Here is a 17,550-nt window from a genome sequence, read left to right as displayed (position 1 = left end):
GAGCTTTTGATAGTGTGTATCCCAATGATTTTGCCAATGGTTTGGGCTTCTCTTTATGCCAACTTCCTCTAACCAAACAGAACCATTCTGTGTGGAAACCTAGAACTCCGTTTAAAAGAGGCGTGAGATACCTTGTTAGTATTGGCACAAAATGGTGGGGTGTGGATCCAACAGAGGAAACATCCTTAGAAAATGAATGCTGTTGCATCTAACTAAGATGCAAACTAAGATGCTGTTGCATCTAAGTTTGAGTGCATATATACACAATTTTGAAGAATAGTAATTTAAGCAGAAATAGTGTATACAGTCACATCCCTTTTAAACAAGCAAACAAGGTAATTTAATTTACATCTTGCATTCCTACACTGATCATTTAGTCATAAAACAAGTGGTTAAACTTGTTTAATCACCTGTGCTTTAAAAATAATGCACAGCCTTCTGTGCCTTCTATATCATCAGCATCAGCATCATCATCCTCATTAATCAACATTTGAGCACATGCCAGCCAAGTATAAGGACCTTGCATAAATCATCTCATTTATTTCTCTTTATAATACTCTATGGAATAGAGTACTCTGTGGAATAAGTAGGTGCTATTTTTATCCCCACTTAGACCAAAAAATTGAATTGAAATTGAAAACCAAAGAAAGGTTTAGTATCTTGAACAAGTTTGAACAGCTTGTAAGAGACAGAGCCATAATAAGAACCAGGCCTCTTTAATTCCAAAACCTGACTCTAGACCACTCACTAGACTTCTGTTGCAGGTTAGTGCTCAAAATTAAACTACTCCTTCCAAAAGATGCTTCCTAGTTGAGCTGCTACATTTCCATAAGTTACACCTTTATTCCAAGAATCATTTGTGGTGATTTCTTCCTTACATACCCATCCATATTAGTTTCCTATTCCTTCTGTAACAAATTTCCACAAACTTACTAGTTTATTGAAATGCAATTTATTAACTTACAGTTCTGGGGGTCAGAGCTCAAAAATGGTTCTCTCCGGACTAAAAATCCAGGTGTTGACAGGGCTATGTTCCTGTCTGTAGACTCTGGGGGAATGTTTCTTTGCCTTTTTTTTTTTTTTTTGTCTTCTAAGGTTTATTACATTCCTTGATTTATGGCCCCATTCTTCTCTCTTCAAAGCCCACAATGTCAGGCCAAGCCCATCTGACACTGCCATCTATTTGCTTCTCCTCTGCTGCCCTCTTCCCCCTTTTAAAGAAATCCTGAAATTAGATTTGGTCCACCCAGATAATCCAGAATAATCTCCCTATTTTAGGGTCATAGTTGATTAGCAATCTTAATTCTACTTGGATGTAGAATGCAAGTAGACATTCTACTTCTCTTTGACATGTAATCTGACATGTAATTTCATAGGTTCCAGGGAATATGATGTAGATCTCTTTATGAGGGCTACTGCTATTATACCTTCCACACCACGTCCTAAACAAATCAATTGTCAAATCTTTAAAATTCTATTTTTTCCATTCTTACACGTTTGTTTTGGGTACTTCATTTCTATTAATCTTGTTTGATTTAGTTGAGACTCAAAACTACTCTAAAATAGATTTCAGATACTTGAGCTTTAAAAAAAATTAAATTGGAACCTCCAAAGTCTCCTTTTAAGCTATATTGTTAATGATTCAGGTATTTGCTTAATCAAGGAAACACATGTAAGACCCCTGGTTTAGCTTCTAAAAAAACAAAAGCAAGTATTGTCTTTTTGGAGAATTTCTGAATTTTTAGAGCATCAATATTTGTCAATATCTTACGTGCCACAGTCTGGATTTTTCTGATTCTTTCTCATGATTAGATAGAGGTCAAACATTTTTGGCAAAAACGCTACTTGGATGATGTATATTTTTCATCATATTTGGAAACTCATGATGTATCATTATTGGTGATGCTAAATAATCATCTTCAATTTTAACAGTCAAATAGAGGACAGGTGGCAAGGCTTTTGACCATATAAGATAGAGAGTTAGCCGGGTGCCTGGGTTGATCAGTTGGTTAATTGTCTGACTCTTGATTTCAGCTCTGGTCATGATCTCAGGGTTGTAGGATTGAGCACCATGTCAGGCTTAACTATTTGTAATAATGTAATTATCATGTTATAAACAGAAAATACTTTATGATTAAATTTCTATAAAGTGTTAGACCATGAAGATCTCATCTATGAGATAGTGACTAGAAGAGGCACAAGGGAAGTTCTGGGTTTCTGGGGTTGCTCTGCTTCTTGATCTGGGTGATATTTACACAGATGTGTTCACTTTGTGAAAATTAAGTGTACCTTTATAATTCCTGTGCTTTTCTATATATGTGTATAATTAAATAAAAAGCTTACACTAAAAAAAAAAAGGCAAGGAAATTTGGGAAAAATCAAATAGAATTTTTAGAAAGGAAAAATATAATTAAAAATTAAATGGAAAAATTAAATAGCATATTAGATATCGACAAAGGGAGAATTTGTAAACTGGAATATAGTAAAGAAGAAATCATCCAGAGAAGGAGGTTGAAAAACATGAAGAGTGTAATGACATAGCCTAATAAAAAAATTAATTAGAATTTCAAAAGGAGAAGATTGAGAAAATGGAGACTATGAAATATTTTTTAAAGATTTTATTTATTTTAGAGAGGGCATGAGCAGGGGGTAGGGGATGGGGAAGAGGCAGAGGGAAAGAGAGTCTCAAGCAAGACTTTGTGCTGCACACAGAGCCCGATGTGGGGCTTGATCCCACAAACATGAGATCATGGCCTGAGCCAAAATCAAGAGTCAGACTTTTAACTGACTGAGCTACCCAGGTGCCCTGAGAATATGAAATATTTAAAGAGGTCATACTTATTTACCTGGACAGTAAATTTTTCAGGATGGTACATTATATTAATTTTTGTATATTGAACCATCCTTGCCTTTAAGGAAGAAATGCTACTTGGTCATAGGGTATAATCCACACCTCCCACCTCAGTAGTAGTAGTTTTGTAGTATAATGCTCCTAGGAGTGGTTTTGCTTATATTGTTCCTGTTTAGGATTTTCTTTTTAAGATTTTATTTATTTGAGAGAGAACAAGAGCAAAAGAGATCACAGGAGGAGAAGCAGACTCACCACTGAGCAGAGAGCCTGAGGGCTCCATCCCAGGACACCCATAAGATCATGACCGGAGCTGGAGGCAGATTCTTAACCAACTGAGTCACCCAGGTACGCTGTCCCTGTTTTGGTTTGATAGGGTCTTTGAATCTGTGAGTTGATGTATTTCATTTTGGAAAATTCTCAGCTTATTAAACCTTTACATATTATTTCTGCCACATTTTCTCTCTTCTCTCCATTTGTGACTCTCAATTATGTGTATCTTCTCTTTTATCCCCTATGTTTCTTATATTCTTTACTAATCTTTTGTTTTTCTTCATTCTGAAAGTTCTGGTGTATCTTTCATTTCAATATTTATGCTCTTAACTATTTTACCTGTGAAATCCATCCATTGAGTTCTCCAATATCTGTTGTTATATTTTTCAGTTCTAGAATTTCCATTTGGTCCTTCCTTAGAATTGTCAGTTTTCTGCTAAAACTCTCAATTTTGTCATTTATTTCTTGGGTATATTAAGTATATTAAGTATAACTATTCTAAAATCCATTATTTGTATCTTACCGTCTTTTTAAAAGTCTTTTAAGACTTTTATAAAGTCTTATTTCTTCACATGCCTGATCATTTTTGACTAAGAGCTGAATACTTTATATAAAAAATATAGACATAATTTGAAGCTCTTGATAATGTTATATTTCTTCAGATAAGATTTAAATTAGCTTCTGGTGGGCTAGGAGAACTAATCACCTTAACTCAGAGATTCAGATGATTTAGAGCAAGAGTTTGAGCCCCTGGGAGAGCCACTCTACATCTGGCTCACCTAGCAGAATCAAAACCCAAAGCCAAGGGCACTTTACCAGGTCCTGCCTTCCTGCAAGGGCTATAGTTTCCAAATTTTACTCTACCCAGGAATTAGTGAGTTATGACCCACAGGCCAAATCTAGCCTACCACCTGGTTTTGTAAATAAAATTTTTATTAGATCACACTCATGCCCATTCATTTATATATTGTGTAAGGCTACATCTATGCAATAATGACAAAGTTGAGTAGTTTTTAGAGACAAATGGCTCCCAAAGTCAAAATTGTTTTTTATATGGCTCTTTATAAGAAATTTTGCTAACCCCTGTCCTACCTAGGTCCGTAAGTGCGAGGAAAGCTCTGTCTAGCTTCTTAGCAATCTCTTCCAGAAATGGCAGGTAGCCCTAAAGGAAAAAGAGCCCGTAAGTCTATGGTAACCTCTCTTAACTTCTTTCTTCTACAAGCGCATGGGCCTATGATTTTTTTTTTTTTTTTTTTTTTTCTTTTTTATTAGCTTTCTGATGTCTTTGAGTTGATTTTTTTTTTTAGCATTTCCTAGTTGTTCACTGTGGGTGGGTTGATCTGATCTGAATTTCATGGATTGTGAGGAAGCAGACAGAAATCTTTGTTTCTTGTAAGACAATTGTACAACAGTTTTAAAACAAATTCAGCCTGACAGTGGGTATTCCGGCACCTCCTTTTCTTGGTTAAAGTATTGTTTTCAAGGGATATTTTCCTTTGTTATCTTTGATCTCTTCTAGTTGTTTGCTATAGTGATTATGGTGCAGTTATTCTAGAGTTGGTTCTTATAAGAACTGCTATCACCACATAAAATGAATCCCTTTCTTGACTAATTTTTTAAAAGATTTTATTTATTTGACAGAGAGAGACACAGCCAGATGGGGCACACAAGCAAGGGGAGTAGGAGAGGGAGAAGTAGGCTTCCCGCTGAGCAGGGAACCCAACGCAGGGCTTGATCCCAGGACCCTGGGATCATGATCTGAGCCAAAGGCAGACACTTAATGACTGAGCCACCCAGGCACCCCAGACTATTTCATAATGTATTTACTATACATATATATTAATATACTATACAAAATGTATTTACTATAACATATTTACATAATAATTTTCCCCTACTTCCAGTCAATCCTACCTATCTGCTTCTGAATTACCTGAATGTCTCACAAACCTTCAGTTATTCCCCATTGTCTACTAAAGAAATTCTTAACCTGACATTCAGTGTTCTTTTTGTTCTCTTTTTCCTGGTCCTATTGTTCAAGCTTTTCCCTCCTGCTGATCTGGTATACCTGCTTTGGTCAAAACTGACACTCAGCTCTGCTTAATAAATACCAAATTATTTCCAGCCACCTTAATGCTTCTTTCTCTTTTACATTGAACGTCTTCCCATTTCTACTTTTCAAAATCCAATTCAGATGGAATTATGTCTAACCACATCTTTCTTATCCTTGTATGTCTCACAGTGGCATGCACCTAGTGCACAATCAATAAGTATGTTTTATTTTTATTGTTTATAAATTGGAAATAAGTTGGGTTCTACAATATTTGCTTTGAATAACTTCTCTTTCTAAACACTTCAGCTGGAGAAGCAAAGATAAACTTTTTAGTAGGGGAGTATTGTCAGTCGTTTATTTTTTTCTACAGATATTTAAATTATTAAAGTAATTATTAAAGTTGAATTATTTGTATCATTAAATTGGCTAGATGATAATTATTAAATAAAGGCTGTTATCAGATATCTCATTGAAAATTTTCTTTTTTTCTTTTTTTTTTTTAAAGATTTTATTTATTTATTTGAGAGAGAGAGAGTGTGTGTGTACACAAGAGACAGCATGAACAGCGGGTAGGGGGAGAAGCAGGCTTTCCACTGAGCAGGGAGCCCGACATGGGGCTCAATCCCAGGACCCTGGGACCATGACCTGAGCCAAAGGCAGACGCTTAACTGACTCAGCCACCCAGGCACCCCCTTTTTTTCTTTTTTAACTTAAATTCAATTAATTAACAAATAGTATATTATTAGTTTCAGAAGTAGAGTTTAGTGATTCATCAGTTGCATATAGTACGCAGTGCTCATTACATCACGTGCCCTCCCTCATGTCCATCACCTAGTTACTCCAGCCCCCTGCCCCCCTCCCCTCCAGCAACTCTCAGTTTATTTCCTATAGTTAAGAGTCTTTTACAGGGGCGCCTGGGTGGCTCAGTGGGTTAAAGCCTCTGCCTTTGGCTCAGGTCATGGTCCCAGAGTCCTGGGATCGAGCCCCTCATGGGGCTATCTGCTCAGCAAGGAGCCTTCTTCCTCCTCTCTCTCAGCCTGCTTCTCTGCCTACTTGTGATCTCCATCTGTCAAATAAATAAATAAAGTCTTTAAAAAAAAAAAAGAGTCTTTTACAGTTTATCTCTTTCTCTGATTTCATCTTGGTTTTTTTTTTCCCTCCCTTCACCTATGAAATTCTGTTTTGTTTTGTCAATTCCACATATGAGTGAAATTCTATGATAATTGTCTTTCTCTGATTGACTTTTTTTTCCTAGGTTGGATTGACAAATCTCTTAAAACTTTTAAACTGTTGGTAACAATTGAATAATTTGAATACACTAGTCCTTTTTTTTTTTTTTTTACTAATTCCTATTTTAATTCAAGTAACAAGGTAAACCATGTGACCAGTATCTAAAAATCCTAATATTTTAACCATTTAGATCCCTTATTAATTCTGCTAATCTCAAATCTCTGGGTAATTTTATGAAAAAATTATCAAGAATAGACATAGGATAGTTAATTAAGAATCTAGAGGATGAAATATGGTAAGTCTACTTGAAAGGATCTGGGTTTTAAAACTTTTAGAGCTAGACTGAAATGTTCAATTCCCTAATGTGTGTAAAATGGGATAATTATCAATCCTTTCCATAAATATTAACCTTTGTGCAATATTTAAAACTGTGATGAAATCTGTGATGAACTAAATTCGGGTGCCTGGGTGGCTCAGTCAGTTAAGTGACTGCCTTCAGCTCCGGTCATGATCCTGGAGTCCCAGGAGCAAGGTCTGCATCAAGCTCCCTGCTCAGTGCAGAGTCCGCTTCTCCCTCTGACCCTCCCCTCTCTCATGCTGTCTCTCTCATCCTGTCTTTTAAATAAATAAATAAAATCTTAAAAAAGAAAAAAAGAAAAATAACTAGATTCTATTTGTATCTTGAACAGTTGCTCTCAACAGTTAAGTCATGTTGGCAAGTAGCAGGCAGTATAGAAAACAGTAACTAAAAAGGTCAGGTCCTCCTGGGCCAGAGCTAGAAAAAATGCCTACAATAAATATGAAGAATGAAGAGTGGTATGTAAAACTGGACCCTGAGGAGGACATCACAGATTGGTGAATGTTTTATTGGTGAATGCTCCTGTTGGGATAGAAAGTGTTTTTGAGTCCAGAATAAAGGTAACTTTTATGGACAAATGGCAAAGGAAGTGAAATGTGTAAGGATTTAAGACTCGGTGCTAATATTTGTCCATCAGCGAGTCTAAGCAGGAGTAGACAAAAGGAATGGTGCTAGAGAAAAAAGAATGAACCAAAATTCTTCCAGAGTATTCAGGAGGCCAAATTATGACAGGAAGAGTGCTTTTATTTAATGCGATTGAAGAGATGTTGGGAGAATTGCTCATGACAAAACACCTGCCAATATTTCACAACTAGTGATTCACACTTTTGTGTTAGACATTTTATTCACCCATTCTTTTTTTTCATGGCTTTGTTTTTAGGGCACTTACAGGTTTACAGGAAAATTACATTGAAAGCATACCTATTCTCCCTCCACCTGTATGCAGTTTCCTCTGTTATTAACATCCTCGTGGTCATACGGTACATTTCTTATAAATGGTTAACTAATATTGATGCATTGTTATTAATTGAAGTCTATAGTTAACATTAGGGCTCATCTTTGAACAGCTTTGTGGGTTTTGTTTTTTTTTTTTAGCTTTGTGGGTTTTGACAAATATATGGCATCATGTATCTACTATTGCAGTATTTTATAAAACAGTGAAAATCCTCTGTGCGCTACCTATTCTTCCCTCCCCACAAACTCCTGGAAACCACTGATTTTTTTTTTTAACTGTCTTTATAGTATTGCCTTTCCCCAAATGCCATATAGCTGAACTCATACCTCATGTAGCCTTTTCAGATTTGCTTCTTTCACTTAGCAATATGCATGTATGATTCCTCCATATCCTTTCACGGCTTGATAGCTTATTTCTTCCAATCATTGATTATTCCATAGTATGGATGTACAGATTTTATCCATTCACTTAGTGAAGGACAATTGATGGTTTCCAGGTCTTCACAATTATGAATAAAGCTGTTATAAACATTCAAGTGCAGGGTTTTTGGGTGGACAAAAGTTTTCAACTCCTTGGGATATGTATACCTAGGACTACAATTGCAGGATTATGTGGTAAAACCACGTTTAGCTCTACAAAACACTGCCAAACTGTTTTTCAAAGTGACTTACCATTTTCCATTCCTACTTACTGCTCTATGTCCTTGTCAGCATTGGTATTAACAGTGTTTTGGATTTTAAGCCTTCTAATAGGTATGGAGTGTCATCTTACTATCATTTTAATTTGCACTTTCCTAATGATATATGATGTTGAGCATCTTTTCATATGTTTATTTACCATCTGCATACCTTCTTTGGTGGGGTATCTGTTCAGATCCTTTGCCTGTTTTATAACTGGGTTTTTTGGTTACTTATTCCTGAGTTTTAAGAGTTCTTTCTATATTTTGGATACAAGCCTTTTATCAGATATATATTTGGCAGACATTATCTCCCAGACTGTGGCTTATCTTTTCATTCTCCTAACAGTGTCTTCCTCAAAACAGAAGTGTTTAATTATAGTGAAGTCCAACTTTTCAACTTTTCTTTAATGGACTATATTTTTGATGGGGTTCTCTAAAATTACCAAACCCAAGGTCATGTAGATCTTTTATGTTATCTTCTAGGAATTTTATAGTTTTGTGTTTTACATTTGGGTCTGTGATCAATTGTTTGGATTATTTTTTTGAAAACTTTAAAGTCCCTATCTCGATTTATTTTGGATATGGATGTCCCATGGTTCCAGCACCATTTGTTGAAAGGACTATCCTTTCTCCATTAAAGTGCTTGTGCTGTTTGTCAAAAATTGGTTGACTATATATGTGTGAATTGTGATTCTCTTTTAAAATAATGTTCCTCATGAGAAAGAAACCATGTAGAAAGTTATGAATATTTTATTTATTTATTTATTTATAAAAGATTTTATTTATTTATTTGATAGAGATCACCAGTGGGCAGAGAGGCAGGCAGGGGTTGGGGGCAGGCTCCTTGCTGAGCAGAGAGCCCAATGCGGGGCTCAATCCCAGGACTCTGAGATCATGACATGAGCAGAAGGCAGAGGCTTAACCCACAGAGCCACCCAGGCACCCCTTATTTTTATTTTTTTAACTTTATTTAAATTCAATTAATTAACATAGAGTGTATTATTAGTTTCAGAGGTAGAGTTTAGTGATTCATCAGTTTCGTATAACACCCAGTGCTCATTATATCAAGTGCTCCCCTTAATGCCCATCACCCAGTAACCCCGTATCATACCCCTACCAACCTCCCCTTCAGGAACCTTCATTTTGTTCCCTATAGTTAAGAGTCTCTTATGGTTTGTCTCCCTCTCTGATTTCTTCTTATTTTTCCCTCTCTCCCCTTATGATCCTATTTTGTTTCTTAAATTCCATATATGAGTGAAATCATATGATTATTGTCTTTCTCTGATTGTCTTATTTCACTTAGCACAATACCCTCTAGTTCTAACCATGTCATTTCAAATGGTAAAATTTCATTTTTGATGGCTGAGTAATATTCCATTGTGTGTGTGTATTGTGTGTATGTATATGTATGTGTGTATATATGTTGTGGGTATATATGTTGTGTGTGTGTATAGACATAAAATCTATGTATAGACACATAACATCTTCTTTACATTTATCTGCTGGTGGACATCTGGGCTCTTTCCACAGTTTGACTATTGTGGACATTGCTATTATAAACATTGGGGTACATATGCTTCTTCAAATCACTGTGTTTGTATCCTTTGGGTAAATACCTAGGAGTACAATTTCTGGTTCATAGGATAGCTCTATTTTTAACTTTTTGAGGAAACCCCATACTGTTTTCCAGAGTGGCTGTACCAGCTTGCATTCCCACCAACAGTGAAAGAGGGACCTCCTTTCTCCACATCCTTGCCAACATCTGCTGTTTTGAAGAGTTATTCATATTTTCACATGAAAAAGTTACTCAAAGTCTTATTGACAACAGAGACTGGATTACAGAATATTGGTTGTTGAGGTAGCCATAAGGGGTTGGCAGCTGAAATACAGCAATGCTATATTCTCCAACGTATTTTTAATTTTGCCTGGGACTTAAGTGTATAGGAGTGAGATTACCTGCGGCCAGAATTTTGGTCCAGCTGGGTCTCCCTCCCCTATATGAAGGATTAGATTGGAGGATATATTCTCTTCCCTGCTCCTTCACTTATTCTCTGACATGTAAATTGTGAAGTTATTATTCAACTATTGTAGCTATTGCATTTTTAGAATTATATTGCTGTCAGTCTTAGCTTTGACTAAAGCAAGCCAAATGAATTAATATTTTCTATGGCTATATCCCAGCTTTTTCTTAGCCCTGGAACAGAGTTGGTCTGAAAATTTTCCACGCAGAAGTCATCAAAAATTAGAATACTATGGAAAACAGTGCACTTAATAGCCTTGATGTGGTAGCCCATCTATGCAGGAATTAATGCTTTCATACAAGAGTACTATTCCAAAAATATGTAACAAGAATATATAAATTCATTTAAATTTAATCTAATGGCAACATTCAATTTTCAGTAAAAATTCAAGGCTTCTTTTCAATCTGAAAATGGTGGAATATTTTGTTTGATAAATCTGTTAAAGGATAGCATTCAAGAAAGCATGACTCATACAAATATAAAATGAACATGCATCAAAGATTTTATGTGACTTATTAATTAAGTGAGGGAACCAGAAAAGCCATTATAACTAATTCAAAAGAGAATCCAAAGAATAAACATATTTATAACATATTTATAAATCAGGAGTACTGAAATGAATTTGCAAAACGTTTTTCCATCATGAGGAAGGGAAGTGAATTAAAACTTCACTAGTCAGAATTTATTGCATATTGGTAAATAAGAATTGTCAATAGACAATTATTTTGCCTTATTGTCAGTTTTATCTACAACTTATAAGAATTGTAAATAGCTCCAAGGGCAATAACAGACTTACATCAGATAAGCTAGAACGTACTCTAAACAAAGCATAGTTTTCTATTGAAGGTACTTAGTAAACATTTTTATTTATTCCAGATTTCCTTACAAATTTTTCCGTACTTCTATTTTTCTTTGGCTTATGGGACACTTGTATCATGTCAAAGATTATCGAGGCTATAGGTATAGGCAATATTTATAAATTCTTCCTGAGCCCAATCCAGATAATGAAAAGTTTGTTTCATCTCTAGGCTACCTTAGGTAAAACAACGTAGGACTGAAACAGGGATAGATTTGTAAAATACGACCAGAAATATGTTTTATTAAAATATATTGATTCAGACAAAATATTTTCACTTTACTCTTACTCTTCCTCCTCCTTCTTCTTGAAGCACATTTATTGTTCTCCCCTTATTATTGATTGTATAGGTTTTTTATCATTTTATTTTTTTCATCATGGTACGTATACACTAATATGTATATGTATATGCTAATCCCCATTTCTCTAGATCCTCAGCATCCCACTCCCACTCTCCACTGGTAACCATCAATTTGTTCTCTCTAGTGAAGAGTCTGTTTCTTGGTTTTTGTTGCTCTCTTTTACTTTCTTTTATTCATTTGTTTTGTTTCTTAAGTTCCACATAGAAGTGAAATCGTATGGTATTTTTCTTTCTCTGACTTATTTCACTTAGCATAATACTCTCTGGCTCTATCCATGTTGTTGCAAATGGCAAGATTTCATTCTTTCTTATGGGTGAATAATATTCCTCTGGGGTGGGGGGCGTGCACGCGCACGCGTCCATGTGTATATATGCATATATGTATACATGTATACATCTTCTTTATCCATTCATGTATCAGTAGACACTTGGGCTGCTTCCATAATTTGGCCATTGTGAATAATGCTGCAGTAAACATAAACGTGCATGTATCCTTTGAATTAGTGTTTTTCGTATTTTGGGGGTAAATGCCCGGTGGTGTGATTACTGGGTAGTAAGGTAGTTCTATTTTTAACTTTTGCAGGAACCTTCATACTGTCTTCCGCAGTGACTGTATTCCCACCAACAGTGCACAAGAGTTCCTTTTTCTCCACATCCTTGCCAACATTTGTTGCTTCTTGTGTTTTTTATTTTAACCACTCTGATGTGGGTAAGATGACATCTCATTGTAGTTTTGATTTGCGTTTCCCCAATGATGAGTAATGCTGAGCATCTTTTCATGTGTCTTTTGGCCATCTGGATGTCTTCTTTGGAGAAATGTCTGTTCATGTCTTCTGCCCATTTTTTAATTGGATTATTTGTTTTTTGGGTGTTGAGTTGTATCCATTTTTTGTATATTTTACACACTAACCCTTTATTGGATGTGCCATTTGCAAGTATCTTCTCCCATTCAGTAGGTTGCTTTTAGTTTTATTGATTATTTCCTTCATTGTACAGAAACCTTATTTTGATGTAGTCCCAATAGCTTATTTTTGCTTTTATTTACCTTGCCTCAGGGGACATATCTGGGGGAAAAAAAATCTGCTATGGCCAGTGCCAAAGAAATGGCTCCCTATGCTCTCTTCTAGGATTTTTATGGATTCAGATCTCACATTTAGGTCTTTAATTTTGAGCTTATTTTTGTGTATGGTAGAAAAAAGAAGTCCACTTTCATTCTTTTGCATGTAGCTTTCCAGTTTCCCAACATTGTTTGTTTAAGAGACTATCTTTTTCTCATTGTATATTCATCCCTCCTCTGTTGAAAATTAATTGACCATATATTGTGACTTTATTTCTATTCCATTGATCTATGTGTCTATTTTCGACAGTATAGTTTTGTATCTTGTGACCCACTTTTTTTTTTTTTCAGCTTGTATAACTGATACTCGGACAATGAGTGTGTGAGAGCTCTCTTTGATGAGGCACTACTTTATTTTTATTTATTTTTTTATTCACTTGAGAGAGAGAGCTAAAAAGAGAGAGAGAGAGAGAGAGAGAGAGCATGAGCAAGGGGAGAAGCAGAGGCAGAGGGAGAAGCAGGTTCCCCAATGAGCCAGGAGCCTGATGTAGGGCTCAATCCCAGGACCCGAGGATCATGACTGAGCAGAAGGTAGGTATTTAACCAACTGAGCCATCTAGGCACCCAGTACTTTTATTATTAATATATTAATTAGTATTTGTTTTTTCCTCTGTATTCTTTCTTCATACAGGTCTAAATGTTTAGAGAGGATATCCCCTAAAGGAGCCTGCAGAAATGGGTCCCTGGATATCCCTCCCTTTTATTCTGGTTTACATATTCTTTAATGAGTTTTTAATTCCAGTGTTTTAATTGGCACTCGGGGAAGCTTGTTTCAAAGGACTGAAGGCTTATGGTGTCCTGCCAGCACCTGAGCTGGGTAGGCTCTTCAGGGCAAGTGCAATCTTCCTAGAAGCTATAGAACTCCCTTTCCCTCTGGAGTCAGGGCTTTCATACAAACAGGGGCTACAACTCCCCTCCTGCCTCCAACCATGTCTACGAAATGGACACCTGAACTTCTGCACAGTGTGTCCTCAATGATAGAGCCTGCCTAGTCTTGCCCTTCTCTCAGATCCGAAGATCTGTGGCGCTCAGAGTCATCCTGGGTTGTAGATGGGTCTCCTGAGTATTTTCCCCATGTGGTGGGATGCTCAAACTCACAGCTGTAATGTCTAGTGTAGCCGGCAAACAGATCAAATTTGCTAGGCTTTATTCAGAACATCGTCAACAAACATCCATGCTCCTGATCACCGCATAGAACTTGGTTGAGGGGGGGAAAAAAAAAAAGGGAACTTGGTTGAGGGAATACTGCCTCCTCACCTTGCCTACAGAAGGCACAAAGAAAAGTATGACTAAATCCATTTCACCAGCTTAGGGTACAAATATTTTTCTATTTTCCCTATTAATGGCTAAATTTTAGCAGAGTATAGCATCTTCCTTTTGAGCTCTCCTCCCTCTGTGGAGTGGTCTGGAAATGTGGAGCTAGTTTGAATTAGTCGAGAGAGGGTGAGTTCTGTCTTTATACCAAGCAGGACACTGGCAGGTTAGCCAGGTGTGGAGGGATCGGAAGCCACAGAGCGCAGGCTCTGCCAGGCCCTTGGTGTCTCACACATCCATGTGCCCAGTGTTAAGATGGGGCCACAGGCCGTTATCCCTGGGACTGCAGCGAATTCCCCGTTGGGGTCTGTAGTATCCTCTCTGACCAGCCACCTTTGGTCTGAGCCATTTTGGCCCTCCCTTTTTTAGAAAATACCTCAGGATTTTAGGAAAGAGGTTTGGAATGGGGCTTTCCCTTCAGAAGTATGCAACTTCCCAGAGCTCCAAGGGGAGAGATGAGACCTTTTCTAAGCCACAGAAAGTATAAAGGTTGGTGATAACTTGTTCCCAGGGTAATGGGTACTTGTTCAATTTTCTGAAATAAAAAGATGACTAACTGCCCCCCCCGCCCCCCTTTAGGTCAAAAAGAAGCCAACATTTGAAAAAAATTCACCTCACTTCATTTCATAACAAAGAGTCACTGCTCTTTGTACTTACTCAGTACATTTGTACTTTGCTCTTACTCAGTTGTTATCAACACATCATTTGTTCTTTTAAAAAATACTTTTAAGTTTATAAAAGTGGTATGTACTAATCGTTGAATAATTGAAAAATGATCATGTATTTTCAATGTGAAAAATCCAGGTGACACTGTGTCAGCCTGATTTCCAAACCACTACCAGGGCAACATCTCTCACTTTTTATTTGGACTGAGCCCAAAGTGGGGGAAACATCCATCCTCTTAAATGTCCAAACCTGGAAAGAACCCTGCTTTCATCTGCAAGGAGAAAATTAAATTCATAGTGGCTCCCTGGTGGTAAGAGAGAGAATAGAGAAGCAAAAGCTCAGGAGGCAAATGGCTAATGTAATCATCAACCTGAGAGAGAGAGAGAGAGAGAGAGGAGAGAGAGAAAAAAGTCATGAAGCTTGCATAGAATAATAATTGTGAAACTCCAGGTGGTAGAAATCTTTGATTGTGTCAAGCATCCTCATAAATTTCAATCTTCAAATGATTTTCCATGATAAAAATTCCAGTGAATATGCAAAATTATGATCCATTTTCCTTATCCATTTCGGGTTTGCATGGAAAAAGGACTTGGTCATCACAGATAATATCACTGGATAAGCTCTGTTTTCTGGGGACTCCAGGTTAAGTCAAACAGTTACTATGTGCTGGGCACTGGTCCAGATGCCTGGGATACAGGGAAGAAAGGCTACTGAAGTTTATCATCCAAAGGCTGATATTATGATCTTTATTAAGAATGCAGAAACACAAATTGTAGCCTTTATTTACATTCAGATATTTTAATTTATTTTTTAAATATTTTTTTCCAGTCATCTCTGCTGAAAGAAGAATTGAGGAAAAAGTATTAGGCTAGAACAATAAATAAGCTGTATAATATGTAATTAGGGCATATGGAGCTATGTAATAAAGGAAAAATAGCAAACAGAGGTAGTGGCTTCATGGAATAATCTTAGGTACTGTGGCCGTAAGTTTTTCCCAGAAAGTATTTTATTTCTCGCCTTTTGTTTCAGTTGTACATATTTCTGTCTGGATTCCCATGCCACATCTCAACTCATTTCCCCTAAATAATTATTTTTTCTTTTAAAATGCCAACTGGTAGTGTTTACGTAAAGTTATAACCTTCTTCACAGGCCTACAATCAGCATATCAGGGTGTCTGATCATTAGAGGAGGTTTTAGGAAGACTGAGCACCCACTCAAAGTTAAATCTCAAAACTGAATGTCATTTTTACATATTTTTAATGCTTCGTGGCTTAGATTTCACAATTCCCATGCTAATGGCCTTATACATTTTCCGTTAAGCATGGGAAGTTGACAAAGAACTGGTTTCACTACTGAAGGCTCTGAAAATATGTCGAAAGGAAGATAGTTCACTTTCATTTTATTAGTCATTTTAAAGCACTCCACAGGGAAGAAAGAACACACACCATTATTTTTGGTATCCCTGAACAATCTTCCCAGCCTGCATGGCTATTCTGATCTGAATGTTTTAAAAACACAACATCCCACCTCTTCCAACTCCACTTTCTTTTTTATCTCCTACTCCCCAGTTTTGTCTTCTCAAACAAGAACCTCTTCTACACCCACCTTGGCAAGTTTCTGCCTGAACGTGGTCAGTCCTAGGGAAAACCACGTAAGTGTTCCTTTCCCCAGGGATGACCTCGGCCTGGGTTCTATTCGTCACTATGAAAAGGAAGACCAGAAGACCGTGGAAACGCCGTTTAACCGGGCTGCTCTTGCTGGAAGCAGCCCCTGGTGACGATTCCAAATAATCTCCAACATTATCCAGTCATGCACTTAAACAGAGGCAGGTGAAAAGTCACGAGACACAGCGTAGGGAATATGGTCATAATATCATAATAACTTTGTATGATAACACACGGTAATCATGCTTTTCATGGAGAGCCTTTTGTAATGTATGTATGAAATTATCGAAGCACTATATTGTACACCTGAAACTAATACAACATTGTATGTCAACTATACTTCAATAAAACATAAAAATGAAAAATTTTTAAATGATTAATTTTAAAAAGAAGAAAGGAAAGTCACAGGATAGGAGGCATTTCTACAACTAGACTTCCTTAGTTTGTTCTCAGGCAAATGTGGCATTGATCTATCAAAAATGTGAATGGCTCATCTCTAGATAAAACAACCCAATGTTACTTTCTTCTCTGAGGCTGCAGGTTGGCTGGGTTTTGATGCCAGTTTTAAATTCTGGCTCTTGGAAAAAAAAAAAAATTGATCATCTTGCAAACGGAAATGCTTTCATCTCAGAAAATAGCAAATTGTTCTACTTAGAAGGGAAGGATTCTAAAAGACTAAATTGTGGTTGCCACCTTAAAGTAGGATTTAGAATTTAATACAATAATTTTTGGCAAGAGTCTGGCTGGTTTCTTTCCTGCCCCTAGCTGTTATTGGCTGCACCTGCTTTATTCTTTTTTTTTTTTTTAATTTTATTTAGTTATTTGACAGAGATCACAAGTAGGCAGAGAGGCAGGCAGAGAGAGAGAGGAAGGGAAGCAGGCTCTCTGCTGAGCAGAGAGCCCGACGCGGGGCTCGATCCCAGGACCCTAAGACCACGACCTGAGCCGAAGGCAGAGGCTCAACCCACTGAGCCACCCAGGCGCCCCAGCACATGCTGTATTCTTAACGGCCTTTTCAAAACAGAGCCCTTTCTGGGTTTTGCAACCCTTGGAAGGCAGGGGTCCTGTTCTTTCAGCTTCTTGAACGGAGCTGGAATTTGTGGTCTGGTACCAGGAAATGTGCTTTCTGTATTTTTTTCTTTCTGAGAAGTATAA

The sequence above is a fragment of the Enhydra lutris genome, unplaced genomic scaffold (assembly GCF_002288905.1).
Source record: "Enhydra lutris kenyoni isolate GAN:26980312 unplaced genomic scaffold, ASM228890v2 scaffoldscaffold17, whole genome shotgun sequence".
NCBI classification, from domain to species: Eukaryota; Metazoa; Chordata; class Mammalia; order Carnivora; family Mustelidae; genus Enhydra; species Enhydra lutris.
Note: the sequence above shows the minus strand (reverse complement) of the source record.